The following is a 21316-nucleotide window of genomic DNA, read 5'->3' on the forward strand; positions in this document are numbered from 1 at the left end:
GACCATCGAGGTTCGAACTCAGGACCCTCCGGCTCCGAATCCGACACTCTACCGATCGGGCTACCACAGCCCTCGCGATGCAGGTTAAAAAACCCAAAAAAAAAAGTCTGCAACGTAGCCAGTATTAGATCAGTAGTAACGCTTAGAAGAGATCATCACCAAGAAGACCTGGAAATAAGATACGGTTCTAATAAAATGCAAGCTAAAAAATTCAAATTAAAATATTAAACTGAGGTACAGGTAGCTGCCTCAGCATGTAGTTTCGACCTCTCAGCCACTGAGGTCTCCTATAAAAACTTAGGTTTTTTGCTTGTACGTTTACTTTCAGTTTCATTCTAAACGGTATTTTTCTTCTTTAAATTCGACTGATTTGAACAGAGAGAGGGGGGGGGGAATGTCAGTTTCGTTCCGAAACAGTCGGCAACTGCCAGCGTCACGCCGTTTCTGCTACCGAGAGTTCACCCCAGCTTTGTTAGCACTCGACAGACGCGACCTTCAAAGCAAGATTTCCACAATGTGCTCATTAACGTGAAGCTTGTAGGGGATTTTCATTTGATGTTTTTTTCTTATTAGAAACAAACAACAACATTTCACGAAAAAAAATAAAAATTGTTTCGCCAACGCTTGACTACTGTAAAAACACTAATTTTCGTGAAAATGAAGATACCGGTAATTTTTCCTGAATTTCACGTGAATGGAACCGCAAGTTGAAGTATTAAATCTTTTTTGTATCTTCAATTTTCGCGATTACGACGGGCTCGTGAAAATCGCGAAAATTAAAGCTTCGCGAAAATAAGTGCATTTACAGTATGGAAATCCTCGCTTCACTTGTTTTCAAGCGGTTTTAAATTGGATCGTAGCATGGAAGTGTGCACTTCGAACTGTTTTTTTTTTTTTTTTGTTTTTTGTTTTGGTGCTTCCTGAAACTCGATTTGTTCTTGTTCTATTCCATTTTTAAGCTCCTGTTTTAATAACTATAATTGTATTGCCCGGCGTTGCACGGTCTATCTCAAAAATAAAAGTTGTGTCAAGTGACGCATGTTCAGCAATCAATCGGGGGGGGGGGGGGAGTGTGAACATTCCCATCTGTGTGTAGAAAGGAGCAATTTTATGCCCCAGAATTTAAGTTTAGATTCCATTGGATTTTTTCAAAATCTCAAAACTTCAGTCATTATTTTTATTAACCAGCATCAGGAACGATCTTTCCACGTTGACAGCAGCATGTACTAATTAATTAAGTCTTGAAAATTTCAGAAAAATATTTAAATGCTTAAAATAAGAGTACTAATTCTAAAAATAATGTATATCAACTTCTCAGAATTTTAACTAATTCTTCCTGTTTGTTTTTTATTACTTTTGTTCACGGAAATATCGTCTGCTACGATTCAGAAATTCAACTTTATTCGCAACTCCAATAAACTATAGCTGGCGCTGCAGACACTGTCTAATGGCGAATGAAAAAGGTAAAACAAGGAAATGCCGTAACTTATAACTTGCTTTTACGCTTTGTGAATGACAGTAATTTTTATCGTGTTTGTGGGAAGCTTTCTTTTCTATTCTTCTGAAATTACATTACACCACAAACTGTCTGAAGCCTGTCATTTACTCCAAAGAAAACACGTGAAATGGACTGTTTTACCTTTTTCGGTAGTATTGTTAATCACCGCAAGGAAGCGTATTCGAGCTCTGGAGTTGCTAATTTATTTCCAATTCCATGACCAGAAACAGCAGACGATACTTCAAAAATGAAAATAATTCTCGTTTTAGAATGTGAAATCAGCTTAAAATGAGGAATTAGGGGGAGTTCTAATTATCCCTCGAACTTCGGGTAAAATACACATTGTGCAGCGTTTGAATATCGCATTTTCTAATTTTCGACAAAACAACGCGTTGCTAGTGAATCATTAAACGGGAAAATACTTCTTCACTTAACTCGTCATCTCTCCATCAACATTTATCTCACCCATACGCACTTGCAGAGAATGACGTCACTTGTACGATTTTATAACGTTCTCTGCTCTGAACATTTTAGTCACTTATCACGTGAGTATCTACTTTCGGTTCTGATACTGAAAATGTGACTAATAAATTGTTATCAAACGAGTAGTAAATATTAACAACATTTTCATCGACTGACCTGCGCTATCAACGGAACGCGAATTTCATCAATCGTTTGACGGTTCCCGCGCTTAGGGATAATGAATAAATTTGATTCATTATTATTAGAGAATATTTTGTTTTAAAAGTCTTCTACTTTTTCATAACGGAAAACTATGTTGTTTTGTTTCAATCATTATTAAAAATTTTGACATTTTGATTTGTTTTCTTTATTTTATTTATTTATTTATTTTTTTTTTCATTTTTACGAAGTGGTTTTATCATAATAAAGCACTCTATTATTTTATTTTAAAGAACAATTTAATTTGTATTTTTGTTTTCTTACGAAATACTACAAAAATGGATTTTGAACAAAGCAGCACACATGTCCAAAAAAAAAAATATTAATTTGAATTTTTGGCATCTTGAATTCAAATTATGTTTTTCGCAATCACGAGCGTGTGTGTATATGAATGCGCGTGTGTGTTTGTGTAGGCGCATGTGTGTGCGTGTTGTGTATGCAGTGCTGTGTGTGTACGTGTGTGTGTGTGTGTGTGTAGGCGTTCGTGTGTGTGTGTATGTAGGCATATGTGTTTGTGTCTGTGCGGAGGCATGTGTGTGTGTAGGAGTGTGTGTGTGTGTGTGCGTGTGTGCGTAGGATATGGACGCAACCAGGAGACGGTTTTCGCAAAAGGAGCAGCATCGTGAGGCCGGTCGACGCGACGGTGGTGCTGGCAGAGGGTGCTGGTGGGAAATTAAAATGATAGGAATTCAAAACAGTCAAGTGAGAACAATAAGCAATCGTGATTGCTCAAAAAAAAAAAAAAAAAAATATATATATATATATATGTATATATATATATATATATATATATATATATATATATATATATATATATATATATATATATATATATATATATATATATATATATATATATATATATATATATATATATATATATATATATATATATATATATATAATTTTTTTTAGGAGTTTAATTTTTAAGACCATCACATGAATTGTATGTCCCGTAAGTTTAAGTTTATGTTATAAATAATCCTAAACATGTTACTGGGCCACCAGAAAGTTAATATTAGCAAAAAAAAAAAGCTTTAAAAATGACCTAATTTTCATTAAATTTATTTAAAAATATTTTTGAAAACGCAGACAACTTTAATATCCCATTTCAGAGCTTATTGCCCTGAAAGAGTTTAAAGATACAATAGTTACTTTATTTCATAGGCAGACGAAATATAGTTTTCAGAAACAGTTCAGTTTTTGTTCAGTTTCAGTTTTTGTTTTACATTTTAAAGGTCAGATAACGTTTTTTTTTTGGAGAATATTTTCAGACTCGGGATGGTGTTTTAAATTTTTAACAACGTTCAAAAATTTTCGCATAGTGCGAATATCTCAGATTTGTTTATCAAAATTGGAGCACCTAGTCGGACGAAAATTATCAAGAACTTATAAAGCGACGTTTTCGGTTGATTTCGCACATAAGGTATTATTCTAAATAAAAATAAATAAATCTGAAAGATGAAAAATGTATTGGTGATAATTGACAAACAAAAGCTACTTAAGTTTTCCTTACCCAGTTTTTAGAATTTCCAGCCCCGAATTTATGATGTTTTTTGACCTAGATCTTTATTACGCCGTCTTCCAGTGCATTAAAAATTTTAGTTTTATTCAGAGCTGCAGAGTCGGATGGAAAATGACCAACTCTGACTCCGAAGCACTGACAGAGTTTCGGACTCTGTGGGGAGATGACCGACCGACTCCGATTCCTCTAATCCAAAATCAGTCAGACTCCGACTCAGGACCGCGCCAAGCCTGATCAGTGCCCTTGTGCAAATGTCTTTTGAGCGCCTTTATGCAGTGACGATTGAAGAAATTATAGTTAACATTAGGAATGAGTTTTTGTAGACAAATGCGACGTGGGGGAAAAATATGTTTCACATTGAATTTATTAAAAAAAAACAACGTGTAAAAATGTGTGTGTGTGTGTGTGTGTGTGTGTGTGTGTGTGTTTTTTTTTTATTACAGTGCAATTATTTCATATCTCGAAGTGATTTCATCTTCAGTAGCTCCTCTGATATGCTAATCCTCCGCAGGCGGGCTGCACGAGTCGCCATAGGCGACGAGTTCGAAGCGGCTAAAGAAGGCGGCTAGGGCATGCATTAATTAGTAACACGTGTTTTCATTTTAAAAGATTGCGCTTTTGAATAGCATGTTTAGACACAACAAAGCAATAACGTATCCTTTTATAAGATAGGCAGCGAGAGGATTGCTTGTCTCAGTGTAATTTCTATTTCCATTAGATATAAAATATAATTAAAAGTTCAATTTTATCTTTTTGGTTGAAGAGATTCTCCCCTTTTACAGCATTTGTGATTGCTAGAGCCCGGCGCCTCTTTGACTCTGGCGCCGTCGTGCATCGCACGACCTTGCACATAGGCACGGCACGGCCCTGCTCCGACTCCGCAGCTCTGGTTTTATTTTCGAATTTCGCATCTTGAGTAATTTAAAAACAATTAGAATGTGTCAATTGACGAAACTGCTGGGGAATGACCGCTGACCACTAGGGTTCCCCACAGGCCCGTCATTTAGCAGAAGGTCATGGGGGACAATTGCCCCCCCCCCCAGCTTTGAGAAATTAATGTATTTTCATGTCAGTGGGTGTGGTTTTGGTTGTTTATCGAAATAATATGCACTGGGTTTTCACCTTTTGACCCCCGCCGCCCTGGCAAACGTCGAAATGGTGGGCCTGCTCCCTCGAGCCACCTGTTTGGAACCACTGCTCCAGACGTTTTGTGACTGCTTCTGAGGCATTAATGCTGACATATTGATACAACAAGCAGGCCCGACGAGAGGCCCTGTCAGCCTAGTCAGAAACTAGGGGCCCGGGTCTTGGAGGAGAGGTCCGGCGACACTGACACAAAAAAAAAAAAAAAAAAAATTGAATTTTGACATCTTGAAATCAAATTATGTTTTTCGCAATCACGAGTGTGTGTATGTAGGCATGTGTGTGGGGGGGGGGGATGTTTGTGTATGCGGGGTATGTGTGTTTGTGTCTGTGTGCAGGCAGGAATGTGTGGGTAGTTGTGTGTATGTGTGTGTATGTATGCGTGTGTGTTTGTGTTTGTGTGTGTATGTGTTTGTGTGTAGGTGTATGTGTGTATAGGTGTATGTGTGCATGTGTATGTGCGTATGTGTTTGTGTGCGCGTGTGTGTGTAGTTGTGTATGTATGCATGCGTGTGTGTAGGACATGGATGCAACCTGGAGACGGCTTTCGCTATAGGAGCAGCATCGTGAGGAGCCAGCCGGTCCACGGTGATGGTGCGGAGGGTGGCGGTGGGAAAATAAAATGATAGGACATCAAAAACAGTCAAATAAAAGCAATAAGCAATCGTGATTGCTCAAAAAAAAAAAAAAAAAAAAAAGGAAATAGAAAGGAAGCGAGAAAAGGGGAAAAACTCCAAATAAGAAAAAACGATGAGATTTCGTAAAATTTACTCTTTTCGTATTTCTGTTGTGGCAGTTAAAATACAGTTAATTGTTTTCTAGTAAGCAGTTTTGATTTTTTTTTCTCTCCATCCCTTCTTTTCTTTCTTCTTTTCCTCCTTTCCTTTTTCTTTTTTTTTTTTTGGTCCCCCCTTTTCTTCTTTTCTCCCCTTTTCTTGTCCTTTTCTTCTTTTTCTCTTTTTCCGGGGTGCTGGAGGGACCCGGCGACATCACTGACAAGGAGCCCGCCTTGCCTCCCAGCGGCCTTGCCAACAAAATATATTGTAAATAAATGAATCAATTTCGAACCACCACTCATCTTAAAACAATACTTCCTCCAAAGTGCTTTGTTTTCATTCGAGACTCGACAAAAGGCGAATAACCCGACATCTTACTAACTTACACATCCTGCTGCTTTTTACCACTTCCGGTATAGCACGTTATGACGCTATTTCCGTTTCCACCTCCCCCGTTTACTATGTTTACATCAGCATTAATATTCCTTAGGATTTGAGTGGCATCAGTGAAGAAGGCAAGAAGATCGTGGGACAAAATGATGAGAAATGGCTTCCTCTACCACTTTCTTCAAAGTTCCGCGGTCTATAACCTGGCGTAATTTTCCAGGTGAATGGAAAAATGATTCTAAATCAGGTTCCTAGCAAAATCAGACCAGAATATTACGAGCGCATCTTGTTTATCCCGTTTGTTTAACTCTTGCAGGAGATTTGTTGTCAATGTTTCTAGCGAGCTGCTTTCTTTTACTGGTTTGGCTAGTAGTAATTGTTTTTTATTCCTAGTAACTCGGTTCCAACATAGCACCTCGAGCCTACTAACTTTTCAAGCCTTTTTCCCCCTTATATATATGTATATGGTTTTTTCTATGTATATGTGTATATGTATGTATATGTATGTGTGTGTGTATGTATGTATGTGTATGTATATATATATATATATATATATATATATATATATATATATATATATATATATATATATATATATATATATATATATATATATATATATATATATCAGGCTTGGAGTAATCGCCGATTACGTAATCGTAATCTGCGTAATCGATTACATTTTTGTGTAATTGTAATCATAATCATAATCTGTCAATGGGACACTCGTAATCTTGTAATCGTAATTTTAATCAAGTGTTTCTTACATAATCGTAATTGTAATCTAAGTTTAGATAATCGTAATTTTGTTCCATAATCGTGTAATCCCGGCTTGCTGAAAGTGAAAACTTTCAAGTTGCGTTTCTACAATGCTATGCAGACGATGGGATCTGGACTGAGGAAAAGATAAAACTTCAATAGAACCGTACAAAGGACTAGACAGAAGAGCCTTTAGGTCCTGCTGTTAAAAGGGCTCGTTGGCGAAGGGTCATAAACATGTCGCATCTTAGTGGGTTTTGTACCCTGTAGGTGTCATTGACAGGAACGCGTCCCCAAGTTGGATTGGTCATCAATTTTCCTTTTCATCTGTGAATGACAGACAAACAAGCGGAGCTACCGCCTCGGAAAGAGAACAATATCAACAGTGCTGTACGAACACATGTTTTCATTTCGACCAAGTTCTAAAAAAACAGTTTTATGCCTTTGGTTTTTTTTTTTTTTTTTTTACTTTCATTGGCGGAAGAGGAGGAATTTTGTCAAAAGAAGAGCGAATTTGGATTTGCACTTTAGTGCTCATTCACACGCACTATCTTAGCGGTTCTTTGATTTTTGTGTTGACATCACTCTGGTAAGTGATTTTTCAAAATATTTTCACATCTAATTTAATCTTAAATTTATGCTTTATATTTCAATGCTGATACTTTTTAATAGGTATATAAGAGAAAAAAGTTTGCATTTAAAGATTTTTAAAACATTTGTTTTAACCTTTGTAAAAACATTTGTTTTTGAAACTGAGATATAAAAATCTTACTAATATTATATATGCGAAAGTTTGTCTGTATGGATGTATGGATGTATGGATGTTTGTTACTCTTTCACGCAAAAACTACTGAACGGATTTTGATGAAACTTTACAATAATATAGCTTATGCATCAGAATAACACATAGGGTAGTTTTCGTCCCGTTATGGGGGGCAAAACCCCCTTAGGGGGCAATAAAACACAATTTTCGTATAAATTCTCTAATATAGAGATGAAAAAATACTTGCACATATTTACATTATATGTCCATCGAAAGCTCTGATTTTCCTGCTGAAGATGGCACCTGTTCGAAATTTCTAAGTAGAATAAAAAACGAGTTATGAGCTTTTTAGATCCATGTTCGAAGGCTTTCCTCAACTCAATACAGTATTTAGTGTATCATCTCAACACCCTGTCGATAGCGACAATTGTTGTACTGTTGACTTTCTTTGCTTTTCGTGATTGTTCAAGGCTTTTCTCAAGTCAAATCTTGAAGTAAGATTTTTGCACAAGATTGGCAAATAATACATGATTTGGCTGATGATTTTCCATTTAAATGGAACTTTAATGTAATTAATGGTTTTTATTATTATTTATGCTGATTGAACACTTACTCATTATCCAAACAACCAGCAGATCGCCAAAATGTTTGCAGAAAGATTTCCGTAGCTGATGCATTTGGCAGTTTTTTTCAACGCCGCTGTTTTTGAAGCCGAAGACTACGTCATAATGTTTCTCAGCTTTCACCATGTAAACAAAATATCGCCAATGAAAGAATTTTCAAAAGACTTTTTTTACTGTGTTAAATAATCCATCAACTAAATTAGGCAAATCCATAAACAGCACAAAAACTTCCATTAATTTTCCTTTTTGCACAATTTCAAACAATCACCAGATTTTACTACTTATTTTGGAAACATTTCGGATGAAACGGTTTAGCGACATTTTATGGTGACCAAAAGTATCTCAGCATCTGGCGAGGATATCTCTGTAACGAAAATTAATATCATATTGTTTTACAAAGTAAGGAAAGAAGGGGGGAGCATCATCGAAGGTACCCCGAAACGACTCTCGCAAATTCGGTAAAATCGCACCAAGAGCCCACAATGATTGAAATTTCCTAAAATAACTAAAGCAAGTATAAGGGGATTACGAGCGCAGCTACTTTTTTTTAATCACTTCGTACTTCATTAGCCATACAGAGAAGGTTTTAGACTCCATGTTAAAAAAAAAGTATCAACAGATTAATCTTTTTAAACATGAGAAGATTAATTTCATGTTTCGGAAATTTGTATGTGCTTAAATATAGCTCTTTCGTTTCTAAATCAATACTACTTTGTTCTTTATACTTATTGCTATTTTAGTTTTATGGGTAAGGAAGAAACTCGATTTTTAATCACGTCAAAAAGATGTTTTAAATTCTTTCACTTAAAACAGAAAACAAAAGCAAGTAACGATTTTTTCACATAATTATTACTGACCCAAGCAACGCCGGGTATTTTTGCTAGTATCATTATAAAATGCTTATGCATGTGGGGGAAAAATAATGCCTGGAAATCATAGCAAAACTTATTATACTCATTTTTACTTTTAAAAGTGCTTTCCAATTATATTGCTTTAAGAGTGTCCAAGCACCATCTTGAGGACCTCCTGACCAAAAATTTGCAATACTCCAATACGACAGTAAAAAAGCTGTTGTCAGCACTAACTTCTAGAATGAGTCACTATGAAGAATCGGAAGCATTCATTTTTAGACCCAAGGCTCAAATGCAACTGGTACGATTCAAGCACAAAAAATAAAATAAAAGAAATTATCAAGGAAGAAATAATGTCTAACAAAGACTGAATCAGAAGATAAGGACACAAAAGATGTGTCACCAAAACAGCCTGCAAAAAAAGGGAAATTGTTCGCATTTTTAGAAAAACCAGCCAGCACTTACAAAAATAATAATTCCTTAATACAAGAGAAAATCGAAAGCGAAATAAATGCGTATGAAACTAGCGCACCAAATGGGCATAATATTGATTCCCTAGAATACTGGGGATCCAATATTCATGTATACCCATTACTGAGCAAAATTGCTCCCAAGTACTTGTCAAATTGTGCATCATCTGCACCTGTTGAGCGGTTATTCAGTATTGCCTGAAAGTTTTATACCTCACAGAGAATGAGGATGATACATGATACATTTAAAGCATTGGTATTATTAAAATGCAATAAAAAATTGTCTTGATTGCAGTATTTATAATTTATTTTGAACATTTATTTTGAACATTTATTTTCCTATCATTTATTTATACTATTTGAATTTATTTTAATACTATGTATGTTTCGCAAAATTAAATACAAAGGTTTTTTTTTTTTTTTTTTTTCAAAAAATGGGTTGAATTAAATAATATTATAGCAAATTGTAGAGAATAGATTGTAAATATAGTACATAAATTTTAGAAACTGTATTGGTTGTATGAAAAATAATAATGAAAATTTAAATCATGTACAAAATGCATTATAATGTGGCAAGTCATTTGGACATGGGACACCTAATTACCTGTGCAGGATATATGGTCAAAATAGTTATGTAGCATTTAAAAGCACAATCAAAAATCATAATTTTTTAACTATGACATTGTTGCCGCAAAATAATAATGAGAATAATATAGTATATGTGTGCATGTATTTTCCTCTCACGAGTCTGTAATCGTAATCAAAATCGTAATTGGCACATCGTAATTGTAATCGATTACAGCTTTGACATAATCTAATCGTTGCTGTAATCGTAGTTACGTTTTGGCAGAGGATTATAATCGTAATCATAATTGTAATCTCCTATTTTTCGAGCTGGTAATCATAATTGTAATCGATTACATTTTCTCGTAATCAACTCCAAGTCTGATATATATATATGTATAGGTATGTGCGTATGTACGATATGTATATGTATTTCAAGAGTTTTCCCTTCAGTTTCTCTCCCTCCCTCTCAACCACCATGGTACCCTTCACCGGTTAAGCTAGAAATGGCAGGTACGAAGGAATCATTAATTTAAAATAAAATAAAATAAAATAGTAGTAATCGTTTTAAAATAATTGCTACCATTTGCTGTTTGTATTTACGTCACTTAAAAACGCTTCCTTAAAAATGCTAAAATTTTACTCGTTATGGGAAGTCAGTTAGTTCCCTAAACATTTTCAAACGTTCGATTTTTTGATTTCGATATATTTTGAAACTCCATTTTAATAACTTTTTAATGATGCAAACTTCTTGATCGTGCTCATATTAGAAGTAAGTTAAATTAAGCTTAAAAAAAATGTGAACATATTTTGATGAGGTATGATTTTTCCCTTTAAAATGCAATATCTCGAAATGGTATTTTTGAAAATAAATGTTCCTTTTTCTCAGAAACTAAGTTGTGTTAGACTTTGAAAATTTTACCACCTATTCCATACATCTAATTGCATATACTGAAGTAAAATTTTTCTCATATTCTAAAAATAATTTTTTATAGAGCTGATTTCGTGTTGCAAAATGGCATTAAAAAAAAATATATATATATTAATTTGAATTTTTGGCATCTTGAATTCAAATTATGTTTCTCGCAATCACGAGCGTGTGTATGCGCGTGTGTGTTTGTGTAGGCGCATGTGTGTGGGTGCGTGTGTGTGTGTAAGTGTATGTATGCATGTGTGTACGTGCGTGTGCGTGTAGGCGTTCGTGTGTGTGTGTGTATGTAGGCATGTGTGTTTGTGTCTGTGTGCAGGCATGAGTGTGTGTGTGTAGGAGTGTGTAGGAGTGTGTGAAGTCGTGTGTTTGTATGTGTGTGAGCGTGCGTGTGTGTAGGACATGCACGCCTCCGACCAGGAGAAGCGGACAGCTCAGGACCGGGGGACAGCCGCGCCTGGAGGACGGCGGGCGGTGGTGATGCGGAGGCCCCTGGTCCAAGCTGAAAAAGGAACCGTAACATCAAGGACGGTCAAGTGAGAGCAGTAAGCAATCGTAATTATTCAAAGAAAAAAAAATGACTTACACATCAGAATTAAAAAAAAAAAAAAAAAACTAAGCTTTCTTTCTGTAAAGTTTCACTTCAGTACAGAGAAAAGAGTCTACTTAAGGTACAGAAAAAAATTTCATAATTGTATTTTTAATAGATTTTCAGAAAAAGTTACATGAATCTGTGCAAATTAACACTGACGGTATAGGGGGTATCGACTCCCCTTAAGTTAATAAACTAAGTCTCTTGCTTTCTTTTTCCTTTTCTATTTTTCAACTTAAAATTTCAGAATTTTTATTGAAATCAATATGAAATACAAAACACATTTTTTCCCGAACTACTGAAAAGAGAGCTTACAAAATTCACACTATTATTTTCTATGTATTTCAATAATTTTCTCAAGATTTCTCTCTAAGTATCAATGCTCTTTTTTATTGTTGCATCTGTTAGTCAGTATTATTATTTTAAATTAGAAAAAAGTATTTAGGCATTTATTTCTAATATTACTAACCACAACTAAATTTAAGTACAATAAACAAAATATATTAAATTCGAATGTGTTTTAATTATAAGTAAATATGTTTTAAAGCTATTACAAAATCAAACTGAACGTTTTGAAGATAATTTTAAATTAATTAACAGCAAATGTATCTAAAGAGTTTAAAAAACTTTTCTGAGCAATCACGAATTGCTTACTATCCACACTTGACCAAAGTTGATGTTGCTCTGATTTTTCAGATTGCCATGACGACGAGAATAAGCTAATTTGTTGTTTCAATATTCATTATGAGGACAATTTTTCGTCGCCTTGGTTACAAATCGCTTGCGTTCATTCAAGGCTTAGCTTAGCAGATATTACTTTTAAAAAAAGGAAGGGGGGATGTAAAATTATGTTTTTTCCATGAAAAACATCAACACAGATGAATTTAAAATGCAAAACTTCATTTAAATACAAAATTTTCAGATTACCTAATTCCCACCATTTCTTATTAATAAGAAATAAAAGTACGTAACGTTACACGCTGTAAATAATCTCTATGATAAGCGTACTGCTGGATATCGGTCTTAAAATTTTTATCTTTATTACCGCATACCAATCATCATTTTCATTTATTGAGCAATCACGATTGCTTATTGTTCTCATTTGACTGTTTTTGGCGTCCTTTGATTTTTCCCACCGCCACCCTCCGCACCATCACCGTCGACGGGCTCCTCACGATGCTGCTGCTATAGCGAAAACCGTCTCCAGGTTGCGTCCATGTCCTACACACACACGCATACATACACAACTACACACACATGCACACAAACACATACACACACGCATACATACAGACACCCACACATACACACACAAAAACATACACACAACTACTCACACATTCATGCCTGCACACAGACAAACACATATGCCTACACACATACACATGCCCCCCCCCCCCCCCCCGCCACACACAATCATACACACAACTGCCCACACACTTATGCCAGCACACAGACACAAACACACATGCCCCCTACACTCACATACACATAACCCCTTACACACAAACACATATCCCCACACACAAACACACACGCCTACATACACACACTCGTGATTGCGAAAAACATAATTTGAATTCAAGATGTCAAAATTCAAATTAATTTTTATTCTTTCTTTTCTTTTTTTTAAAATAGATATGCCTCGCATTCCCTATTCTAGAAAACGGAGAAACGTGGAACGACGGAATGCATTACTTTTTTCGGTAGTTTCTTAAATCACCACAAGAAGGCAGGTCATGAAGAGACGAAGAAGAAAATTCATTTTTGCGGATATTGCTGCCTTACATAAAACCATTCAGCTGAGAAATATGAGCCTGAAGTTTCAGATACTGAACTGCATATTTCAAGAATCCAGCGATTGTATCAAGTGATATTCAAGACCTTTAAAGTTCGATTACCTACAAGCAATATGAGGCTGGAAACCTTTTCGCTAAAACAATTAGATGATAACACGTGCATTGCACAAGAATACACAGTGCAAAAAGCAATTTAAAATTACTCTTTTTTTTACAGGTGTTGTACCGATAACTGCATTGTTATATTTTGCAGTTGAATGTTACGTTAAAAGTTTTTAAGTTAAAAAGAAAGAAAAGAAAAAAAAATAATTTGAACTTTGACATCTTGAATTCAAATTATGTTCTTCGCAATCACGAGTGTGTGTATGTAGGCGTGCGTGTTTGTGTGTGTGTGTGGGGGGATAGGTTTGCTTGTGTGTGAGGGGTATATGTGTACGTGTGTGTAGGCATGTGTGTTTGTGTGTGTGTGGGGGGGGGGGTATGTTTATGTGTGGGTAGTTGTGTGTATATGTACATAGGTGCGTGTGCATGTGTTTGTGTAGATGTGTTTGATAGTGTGCGTGTTTGTGTCTGTGTGCATGCATGAATGTGTGCGTGTGTGTAGGTGTGTGTATGTATGCGTGTGTGTGTGTGTGTGTTGTTTATGGATGCAACCTGAAGTCGCTTTTCGCTAGAGGAGCAGCATCGTGAGGCCGGTCGACGGTTGTGCTACAGAGGGAGGCGGGGGGGGGGGGGGGAATAAAATCTTAAGGCATCAAAACAGTCAAGTGAGAACAATAAGCAATCGTGATTGCTCAAAAAAACAAAGAAAGAACGCCATGTAAGATTTTAGGTCTTACTGAGTTTAATTGGGCATTAAACTAGCTGCCAATCCAAAATTCAGCACCTGTATCTTAACAAGAAGTTCTGTCTAGAACTAGACGAGCCTACTTTCCCGTATACCCATACTACTTTCTAGTACCTGATCAATATTCTCAAAAATAGCTAAAATCGCAAATTTTTTCAAACATATTTTTTTAAATATTTTAAGCTGATTTCTAGGAATAAAATATTCCTTACCTTTCTTTAAAAAAACGAACAAATAAAATAGCAACACCTTTTAAACAAAGCAGCTAATACACTTCTTTCCATTAAAAAAAAAAAATTTAACAGCTTTCAAAACGAAAAAATAATAATAATAAGTTCATTAAAATAAATACATCATATTAAAAAAATCGTTTCTTTTTCCCCTGTTGCCAAAAATAATTTTTTAAACGAATTAATGCACTTACCAAAATAAATAAAAATAATAAAATGTCAAAGAAATAATTTTCATTGTCAAAAAAAAAAAAAAAAAAATCGTCTGCGCATATCTTTAACATAAATGACTTCGAGTTAATTCGTCGAAAACTGAATACCTAAATTAAAACTTTAGCGTGAAAATAAAAACAAGTCAGATCAACAATAATTATTTCACAGTTAAAACCACAGCAGCGGAGTCGGAGTCAATCTCATTTTGGGATAAAAGAGTTGGAGTCGAATATCCAAGAATCGGAGTTAGTCATTTGCCCTCCATGTATAAATGTTTGCCAAAGCTACGAAGTCAGAGTCGAAGTCGGGGAGTCGGAGTCCGATTAATTGTCGGGCACAGGAGTCAGAGTCGGAGTCAGGTGCCCCTAAATTCTCGGAGTCGGAGTCGGGAGTAGGTCGTCAAGAGCTATTTTCAACAAAGTTTGTTTGAAGTAAATCCGCCTTTAAGTTCGGAATCTATATTGACTTTCAGTTTCCCCTTAGGCGCTAATGTTAAAAGATTTGAACTGTTCAAAATTGAACGAAAACTTGTTCAAATCAAAAAGATATTTTCGATACATGTTTTTCATCAAAAGCTTTTCCCTACAAAGTTTCTTTGGAGCCACTTCGCTTCTAAGTTCAAGATTTATTTTTGATTTGAATTTCCCCGTAAGCGCTAATGTTAAGTTTTTTGAACTGTTCAAAATTGAATGAAAAATTGTTCAAATCAAAAAATGAATTATGAGAATGAGATGTCCTCGCCGAGATCTTTCTAACAAAAAAAAAAATTTGTTCGAATCGGACTATTCATTCAAAAGTTATTAGTGGGGGACAGACAGACAGACCGACAGACAGACCGACAGACAGACAGATCGACAGACATTTCACCCCATCTCAATACCCTACTTTCCAATTTTTAATTTTTCAATATTTATCTAACCATTTTATTTATTTTTGACTTTTTTTGTTTTTCGGGATATTTTTAAGATGTATTTAGCCTTCTTTCATGCTTTTTTCTTCTTTCTCTGATTTTTACTGGGAAAGTAGGCTAAAAACTGCTATAGCTCGCTTGGCAAAGTGCTGAATATGGTCCAGTAACGCAATAGAATTCATATGCATGCATTTTCGGTCTCCTTATATAATGAATACCCTCATAATCTGAACACTTTTGTTGGATTCCACGAGTGTTCACTGTTCAGAATACAGTCGTGCCTCGTTACTTCGCGCTTCGACTTTCGCGGCTTCGCTACATCGCGGTTTTTTCCAGTTTTTTTTTCTCTTTTTCCAAATATAGTAATTAACCTTTTTTTATGCGCTCGTGTAAACTTTTTACTGCAAAAGAATAACAAAGTATATGTCTTTTAAGTAAGGTGAGCTCTTTTGAGGGGCTGTAGTTGAACTAGTTGAGGGAGTGGAGGTATAAAATCTCCGAAGAAAGTAAAGAGAATCGCTATCTCATTTTAACCGTTAAGCGCTAACTGAAAGGTATAAATCACTGTATTATTACTAAGGGATAAACACATCCGTAGTGTATATGGTGTTCAACAATGTACTAGATTTTTAAGTTGTGTACGTGATACCTTTAGTGAGGATGAATGTTGAGGAAAAAAGGGGAGCACATACGGTCACTAACTGGCAATTAATTCATCATCAAACAAGTTAGCTATTTTCATAGATTAGTAGTAGTGTGTAAGAACTACAAGTATGTGTGTGTAGTTTATTTCCAAATAATTAATAACGTGATATCTTTTTAGTCCAGTTTATTATTTTGTGCAATATATTGAAAACTACAAATTTAATGATGGCTAAGGGTTCTGTTTCATGTCTCTCTAGGGTGCGGTCTTAAAAACCTATTTAAATAGTCGTAAATAAGTTTTATGTACTCTAATAAGGAAAATTTTCAGTTTATAAATACAGAATCCTACTTCGCGGAAATTCAGTTATCGCGGGAAAGTCTGGAACGAATTAACCGCGATAAACAAGGCTTGACTGTAGAAAGATTTACAAGAACACGAACGAACGTGAACAAACACGAACAAACGTGTTTTTTGTCTCTAAATTTTCCCTTAAAGTCGCCTAAATAAGCAAGTCGTAAGGGATTGTCCACAAATTATGTCACGCTAAGAGGGGGGAAGGGGGTTGCATGAGATTGTAATAATTTTTGAAAAGGGGGAGGGAGGGAGCAGCAAGAAATGTGGCGTCACGCATTTGTTTTATAACAATATGTTTATCTTCTTCTTTACTCTTCTTCTTTATCTTTACTAATAATAAAGCAGAAAGTCTCTCTGTCCGGAGGATGTCTGGATGTCTGGATGTCTGTAGGATGTCTGTAGGATGTCCGTAGGATGTCTGTGACGCGCATAGCGCTTAAACCGTTCGGCCGATTTTCATGAAATTTGGCACAAAGTTAGTATGTAGCATGGGGGTGTGCACCTCGAAGCGATTTTTCGAAAATTCGATGCGGTTCTTTTTTTATTCCAATTTTAAGAAAAAAATTATCATAAATTACGAAATCATCATAACGTGGAACCGTAACATGGGCACAAGCCAATTGGCGAGATACGAAATTATCATAGAGTGGAACCGTAACGTCGGTACAAGCCAATTGACGAGAAAATTCACCATACATTATTTGTAAATATACAAGCGAACCAAAAGACCTTTAATTTTTCTATTACGGGCGAAGCCGTGCGGGTGCCACTAGTTACTAATAATAAAGCTGAAAGTCTCTCTGTCCGGAGGATGTCTGTAGGATGTCTGTGACGCGCATAGCGCCTAAACCGTTCGGCCGATTTTCATGAAATTTGGCACAAAGTTAGTTTGTAGCATGGGGGTGTGCACCTCAAAGCGATTTTTCGAAAATTCGATGTGGTTCTTTTTTTATTCCAATTTTAAGAAAAAAACAATCATAAATTACCAAATGATCATAACGTGGAACCGTAACATGGGCACAAGCCAATTGGCGAGATACGAAATTATCATAACGTGGAACTGTAACGTCGGTACAAGCCAATTGGCGAGAAATTCACCATACATTATTTTAAATATACAGGAGAACCAAAAGACCTTTAATTTTTCTATTACGGGCGAAGCCGTGCGGGTATCACTAGTTACTAATAATAAAGCTGAAAGTCTCTCTGTCCGGAGGATGTCTGGATGTCTGTAGGATGTCTGTGACGCGCATAGCGCCTAGACCGTTCGGCCGATTTTCATGAAATTTGGCACAAAGTTAGTTTGTAGCATGGGGGTGTGCACCTCGAAGCGATTTTTCGAAAATTCGATTTTGTTCTTTTTCTATTCCAATTTTAAGAACAAAATTATCATAAGATCGACGAGTGAATTACGAAATTATCATAACGTGGAACCGTTACATGGGCCAATTGGCGAGCTACTAAATTATCATAACGTGGAACTGTAACATGGGTACAAGCCAATTGGCGAGAAAATTCACCATACATTATTTGTAAATATACAGGCGAACCAAAAAACCTTTTGATTTTTCTATTACGGGCAAAGCCGTGCGGGTATCACTAGTATTAAATAAAGAAAACGTTTGGCGCAGTATAGCCCTCAAGGACTCTTGTGCCACTAAAATTAAATAAACCAACCAAGCAACCTTCTAGATTTTATCACGGGCAAAGCCGTGCGAGTACCACTAGTTACTAATAATAAAGCTGAGTCTCTCTGGATGTCTGGATCTTTCTCTGTCAGGATCTCTGTGCCGCGCATAGCGCCTAGACCGTTCGGCCGATTTTCATGAAATTTGGTACAAATTAGCTTGTAGCATGGGGGTGTGCACCTCGAAGCGATTTTTCGAAAATTCTATTTTGTTCTTTTTATATTTTAATTTAAAAAACATTTTACCGAGCAAATTATCACAACATAAGCGAGTAAATGATGAAATTATGATAACGTGGAACCGTAAGATGGACAAATAAATGAATATAACGAATTGGCGAGAAATTTGATTTTCTACAACGGGCAAAACCGTGCGGGGTACCGCTAGTGTAACATAAAATAACACATGTGACACGGGGAGGGGAGGGGGAAGTGAAGTACGACGTTCCGTGTCAACGGGAGGAGGGGTAAGTATCTTGAAAAAAAAAAAAATTAATTTGAATTTTGACATCTTGATTTCAAATTATGTTTTTCACAATCACGAGTGTGTGTTTGTGTGTAAGGGGTATGTGTATTTGTGTATGCATGTGTGTTTGTGTCTGTGTGCGGGCATAAGTGTGTGGGTAGTTGTGTGTATGAATGTGTGTGTGGGGGGGTATGTGCATGGGCGTCGCGGCCGGCGGGGTCCAAGGGGTCCGGACGCCCCCAATATTTGGGGACCGGACCCCCTCAATATTTGAAAATCGGACCCCCTTGATAATTGTCAAGGTTTTCATTATTTTGGGGAAATTATTTTTGCTTTGAAGACTTTAAACTGTTGCATAATACATAATTTACCATGTTTAATTCATATCAAATAAAACGAAATGAACATCGAAAAAAAAAATGAACTAAAAAAAGCAAAATAGGTGATGTGTATAGTGAACGGAAAGTCGAAACTCCAATGACAAACCGTTGCTCTGCTCTCTGCGCTCACTAGCTTCAGTGGAGGATGCTAGAAAGGGGACACCTTCTCTTTAGTGCAATGTCAACCATCCATAGTCATGTCGCCCCCCCCCCCCCCCCCCACCTTTTTTTACGACTCTCGTGCTAATAAGTCAACAGAAGTCAGACGGGAATCTGAGTTTCTGCCCCTTTCTTTCTTATCTCGTTTCTCGGCGCTTCCAGGTTTCAGTGTTTCGAGTTTTGCAGTGTTTGTTTCTCCGATTCGATTCAATTTATAGCGACCCCGATGTTACCCAAACAAAATGGGACACCAGACCTCTTTGACGTTTTTTTGCAGCTGGCAACAACACCCTGGCCAAAGGATGCACAAAAATTTAGAAGACCCTTTTAGCTGGTCAAAGGTTAAATTTGGGATAGAAAGGGAAAGGACGTGTCATGTGTTTGACATTATTCAACACGTGGCTTCAAAGTACCTTTTTTTAAGATCATTTGGGTGCGGTAATAAAGATCTGGTCATTATGGCAAGTTTGCGCTTGTATACTAATTATAAATATTTAATTTACAGTGTATACCTTTATGGTATTTTAAATTCTTATCAATCTTTGATAGGTGTTAATAATCTGGAAATTTTGTATTTAGATGAAGTTTTGCTTTTTTTTTTCATATATGTTGATGTTTTTCCTGAAAAAACGTAATTTTACACATTCCCCTTTACAAAAGTGAAATCTGATTAAGCCTCGAATGAACGCAAACGATTTGCAACCATGGCGACGAAAATTTGTCTTCTTAAATATTAAAGGTGCTTTAGTATTTAATGTCATAAATGTTAAAGCAATGAGCTGAACCTAATCTCGTTGTCATTGTTATCTGAAAGATCAGAGCAATATCAACCAAGTGAGTTTATTGAGCAGTTCGTGATTTATCAAAAAAAGGAAACGGTAGACAAGAGTGGTTTCAGAAATTTTTCAAGGACGGAGCGATTGAGTTTTACAACTTACTTCGTAGTAAAGAATCTGATTTGCATATGTACGGGGAGGAAGTCCCGCAGCCTTTAATAAAAAAATGAATAAAATATGTGTTAGATTTTTAATTTAAACTTTCACAAAAAGTGAAAGAATCACTTAATTTGAAAAAAAAAAAAAAAAAAAACTCATTAAAAATACGTTTTTTGCATCATGCAGAATCAATCCTTTTTCGATGTAAACATTGCATCACGTTGTGACGTCATTTGTGCGATCGGTCGCGATAACTCAGTCAAATGAATGAACTTTTGGGTGAACCGAGTCACCAGTTCATTGTATCTTATAACAGCGAGAGTTTTTTTTAGATTGAGTTACTTTTTGATTGGCAACACATCTTTAACTTTCTTGCATTGGCAACACATCTTGTGTTTTGCATATTCTTAATTTGAAAGCAATGTGAATACCTGGGGCCGTGGTAGCCTGATCGGTAGGGCAATGGACTCGGGGCCGGAGGGGCTCGGGTTCGATCCCCGCTGGTCGAAGACCCACCGTCGTCATTAAAGGGGACTGGGCGACGCTAAATATGCTCGTGGTCTCAATGTCCTCCAAGTGAAACGATACCTCTGGGGGTGCTAGTACCAGGTAGCTATTAGCTCTTGGACTAGTTCTAAATTCTCATTAACTGTTCGATCCGGTGATGGTGCTGCCATCTATCGGTATATAAAATAATGGAGGCAAGGCACTAGTATGCAGACCTCGACATAAATACAGTTGTAGTCAGTTGTGGCTCTTGAATAGAAATAGAAATAGAAATGTGAATACCTTAAATACTTTGATCGATCTTTTTCGCTCTCTCTCACCTCTCATAGCCGTCATGTAGTACTTTGTAGTAATTTGTCATGTCTGCCAGTGCTCTTTACTTCTGGTAGGTCGTAATACAACGTGATGTCAATTTTAAAGTTCTAAACTGCCTTTAGGCCTATTTTGTGTTTTACGGTAATGCTTTATATTCCATGGAACCAGCATGTTCGTAAATTGAACTTTGTTTCGTTGTATCATGGCGCCCTGATATATTTATTTTTCAAAATGTTTTTTAAATATTAATGAAGATGTTGTTCTAAAACTTAAGCAATCTCTAAAGATAATAAATACAGATTTTCCTT

This window comes from Uloborus diversus, chromosome 5 (genome assembly GCF_026930045.1).
Source record: "Uloborus diversus isolate 005 chromosome 5, Udiv.v.3.1, whole genome shotgun sequence".
NCBI lineage: Eukaryota > Metazoa > Arthropoda > Arachnida > Araneae > Uloboridae > Uloborus > Uloborus diversus.